Source organism: Phyllostomus hastatus, unplaced genomic scaffold, assembly GCF_019186645.2.
Source record: "Phyllostomus hastatus isolate PE091 unplaced genomic scaffold, TTU_PhHast_1.1 phas_contig_90, whole genome shotgun sequence".
Classification (NCBI taxonomy): Eukaryota; Metazoa; Chordata; class Mammalia; order Chiroptera; family Phyllostomidae; genus Phyllostomus; species Phyllostomus hastatus.
Window position 1 is genome coordinate 2,547,392 of NW_025333984.1, and position 4,867 is coordinate 2,552,258.

Genomic DNA, 4,867 nt, shown 5'->3' on the forward strand with positions numbered 1-4,867 from the left:
TATCAAGCATCTTCTCTGTCCAAAATGCTACGAAACTAGAAGTCAATCACAAGAAGAACACCAGAAAGCACATAAATACATGGAAGCTAAATAACATGTTATTAAACAATGAATGGGTCAACAACAAGATCAAGGGAGAAATCAAAAGATACCTTGAAACAAATGAAAATGAGAATGAAATGAAAATGTGTCCCAAAACCTGTAGGACACAAGGAAAGCAAGCCTAAGAAAGGTCTATGTCAAGAAACAAGAAAAAGCTCAAATAAACAATCTAACTTCATGCTTAAAGGAACTTGAAAAAGAACAACAAACAAACCCCAAAATGAGTAGAAGGAAGGAAATTAAAGATCAAAGCAGAATGCAAGCATAATGCAAAGCATAAATGCAAGAGTCCAAAAAAAGATACAAAAGATCAATGAATCCAAGAGCTCATTTTTTGAAAAGTGAAACAAGATTGACAAACCTTTAATCAGTCACCAAGAAAAAGGGAGAGAGGACCCAAATTAATAAAATCAGAAATGAAAGAAGAGAAATAACAACTGACACCAAAGAAATACAAAGGATTGTAAGAAAATATTATGAACAACTATAATATATGCCAACAAATTGGACAAGTTGGATGAACTGGATACATTTCTAGAAATATACAATCTTCTGGGGGCTGGATTGGGAGTAAAATGGAGAAAACTGTATTTGAACAATGATTAAAATAAAATTTAAAAAAGAAATATACAATCTTCTACAAATAATTCAGGATGAATCAGAGAATCTGAATAAACAGATTACACCTAGTGAAATTGAAGCAGTAATCAAAATCCTTCCAACAAGCAAAAGCCCTGGACTCAATGGCTTCACAGGTGAGTTTGACCAAACATTCCGGGAAGAACTAACACCTCTCCTTCTGAAACTACTTCAAAAAATTCAAGAGGAGAGAAGACTCCTAAGCTAATTTTTAAAAACCAGCATTATCCTAATTCCAAAAACCACATAAAGACACTACAAAGAAAGAAAATTATAGGCCAATATCCCTAATGAAGATAGATGCTAAAATCCTCAACAAAATATTAGCACACCAAATACAGCAACACATCAAAAAGATCATAAGCCATGATCAAGTGGGATCTATGCCTGGAATGCAAGGTTGATAAAGCATTCACAAATCAATAAACTTGATACACTACATAAACAAAATGAAGGATACAAACCACAAGCTCTGGCTGGTGTGGCTCAGTGGATCGGGTGCTGGCCTGAGAACCAAATGGTCACCTGTTCGATTCCCAGTCAGTGCACATTCCTGGGTTGCATGCCAGGTTCCCAGTAGAGGGCACATGAGAGGCAACCACACATTAATGTTTCTCTCCCTCTCTTCCTCCCTCCCTTCCCCTTTCTAAAAATAAATGTATTAAATCTTTTTAAATTTTTTTAATTTTAATCATTGTTCAAGTACAGTTTTCTCCCTTTTACTCCCATTCCAGCCCACCCATCTAACCCTCCCCACTTCCCTCCCATTACCACCCTCCCCCTAGTTTTTGTCCATGTGTCCTTTAAATTTGTTCCTGTAAACCCTTCCCGTTGTCCCCTGAAATTCCCTCTTCTCTCCCCTCTGGTCACTGTCAGCCTGTCCTCTATTTCAGTGTCTTTGGTTGTATTTTGCTTGTTTCTTTGTTTTGTTGATTAGTTTCCTGTTAAAGGTGAGATCATATGGTATTTGTCTTCCACCGCCTGGCTTATTTCGCTTAGCATAATGCTTTTCAGCTCCATCCATGCTGCTGCAAAGGCTAGGAGCTCCTTCTTTCTTTCTGCTGTACAGAATTCCATTGTGTAAATGTACCATAGTTTTTTGATCCATTCATTTACTGATGGGCATCTAGGTTGCTTCCAGCATCTAGCTATTGTAAATTGTGCTGCTATGAACATTGGAGTGCATAGGTTCCTTTGGGTTGGTGTTTTAGTGTTCTTAGGATATAGTCCCAGTAGTGGAATTGCAGGGTCAAAAGGCAGATCCAGTTTTAGTTTTCTGAGGAAGTTCCATAATGTTTTCCAGAGTGGTTGGACCAGTCTGCAGTCCCACCAACAGTGCACTAGGGTCCCCTTTTCTCCACAACCTCTCCAACACTTGTTTGTTGCTTTGTTTATGATGGCCATTCTGACTGGTATGAAGTGGTATCTCATTGTGGTTTTAATTTGCATCTCTCTGATAACTAGCGATATTGAACATCGTTCCATGTGTCTTTGGATCCTCTGTATGCCCTCCTTGGAGAAGTGTCTGTTCAAGTCCTTTGTCCATTTTTTAATTGGGTTGCTTGTCTTCTTAGAGTGGAGTAGTGTAAGTTCTTTGCATATTTTGGAGGTTAAACTCTTGTCTGAGGTATCCTTGGCAAATATGTTTTCCCATACAGTTGGTTCTCTTTTTATTTTGATACTGTTTTCTTTAGCTGTGCAGAAGCTTTTAATTTTGATGAGGTCCCATTTGTTTATTCTTTCCTTTATGTCCCTTGCTTTAGAGGACATGTCAGTAAAAAAGTTTCTGCATGAAATATCTGAGATTTTCCTGCCTACATTCTCCTCTAGGACTTTAATGGTGTCAATAAATTAAATCTTTAACAAAACCATATGATCATATCAACAGATGCAGAAAAAGCATTTGATAAAATCCAGCACCCATTTATGATCAAACTCTCATCAAAGTGGGAATAGAGGCAACATATTAAACATAATAAAGGCCATATATGATAAACCCACTGCAAAGCATCATACTCAATGTGCAAAAACTATAAGCATTCCCCTTAAGATCAGGAACAAGACAGTGATGTCTGCTTTCACCTCCCTTATTCAACATAGTACTTGGAAGTCCTAGCCATAGCAATCATATAAGAAGAAGAAATAAAAGGCATCCAAATTCGAAAGGAAGAAGTAAAACTATGCTTTTTAAATTTTATTTATTTATTGTCTTATACTTTTATTTTTATAATACACATATACATTTCACATAATTGCAGCAAAATATACAATTTAGAAGTAAAACTGTCTTTATTTACAAATGACATACATAGAGAACCCCAAAGATTCCACCAGGAAACGATGAGAACTGATGAATAAATTAAGCAAAGTAGCAAGATACAAAATTAATATTCAGAAACCAGCTGCATTTTTATATGTCAGTAATGAACTAACAGAAAGGTAAATTAAGAAAACAATCCCATTCTCAATTACTTCAAAAAGAATAAAATACCCAGGAATAAGTGTAACCAAGGATATAAAAGCTCTGTACTCAGAAAATTATAAGGCACTGAAGAAAGATATTCAAGAAGATGCAAGTAAGTGGAGGCACATATGATGTTCATGGACAAAAAGAATTAACATCATTGAAAATTACAATGTTGAGTTCTTCTGGGAAAATGGCGACCCCCTCTCATCATCCGGAGTCCCCGCCAGCCAGGGATCCGATGCCAGCCGCGGGGGTTGCGGAAGAAGCCGCCTCCCCAGCTTCAGCCCCCGCAGAATGTCCTTGCCGCCCTGCGGCTTGGAGCCCCAAGCTCCCGAGGACTTGGGGCAGCAGAGTTTGGCGGAGCTGCGGGAGATGTTGAAGCGTCAGGAGACACATTTGTGCAATGTAAAATTCATGTGCAGATTGCCCGACAACGGTAAAAAGATCGTAGACTCTGTGGCCAAACTGAAAGCTGCCATTGCAGAACGTGAGGTTAGAGGAAGACATGACCTGTTTCATCCTGTTAGTTTAGACTGTAAGCCAAGGCAAAAAGCAATTGCAGTTGATGTGACGTAGATAAGGCCCAAAATTCTGACCAGATACTTGAATCTTCATCACCGGTTCCTGACTGTTCTTCTGTAGATAACATTGAGTCATTTGAAACCACCTCACAACAACGGGGACTTGCACACTCTACTCACAAAGGCGATGAAGAGGCTTCCGAGGTTGGAGACGCAGTGAACAAGTGTCCAGGACCCAGCAGCAGAGCCAGTGCACCTTCCTCACCTGAAGCTAGTGAGCATCTCCCTCAGCATCGTGTGTCAGATCAAGCAGAAGATAATTCCAGCAGCTCTGACGACCTATTTATTGATAGGTTACAGAAGATCACCATTGTAGACCCAGGTGAACACCACTCAGAAGAAAACACGAGGACTGAGAACTTGATAGGCCTTTGTACTGGGACAGAGAAGAAGCCTCACTACATGGAAGTGCTAGACACGCGAGCCAGAAACCCAGTGCCCCCAGCACGTAAATTTAAACCCAGTGCCCCCAGCTTGTACCTTTGAGACAGAACGATTCATCTAGTCACCAGCAAAGAGGCAGGTCTCCTCTTTTCTCAGAGGAAAGGCGGCGCAGGGATAAGCAGCATCTCAATGACATCACAGCAGCTCGGCTTCTGCCACTTCATCATATGCCTACACAGCTGCCCTCCATAGAAGAATCTTTGGCACTTCAGCAACAGCAGAAAAAGAGTTACTAGGAGATGCAAGCCAAGCTCGCAGCACAAAAATTAGCTGAAAGACTGAATATTATAATGCAGAGCTATAATCCAGAAGGGGAGACTTCGAGGAAATACCGAGAAGTAAGGGATGAAGATGCCAATCCGTCCTCTGATAATGAGTTCTGAAGATGGATATTGGGAGACTCTCCTAACTCTCTGCCTGCTGAGATATCATCATCTTACATTAGACTTTCTAACAAGTATCAAGATCAGTGTCAGACATTGTTGAGGGAAATAATTTTATAAAATTACACAAAGGTAGCTATAAAAATAGCTACCAGTTTGTCTTTCAGAAGGTAATTTTCATGTGCTTGAAAAGTTTAATATTTGAATATTGTGTTTAACCACCTTGTATGAAAGTTTTGCAGTATGTTGTG

General features: G+C 39.4%; 1 pseudogene; it reads left to right on the top strand.

Moving 5' to 3' along the window:
• The first annotated feature begins 3,502 nt into the window (after positions 1 to 3,502).
• On the top strand, positions 3,503 to 4,616 carry LOC123827830 (annotated as a pseudogene).
• Positions 4,617 to 4,867: the final 251 nt, after the last annotated feature.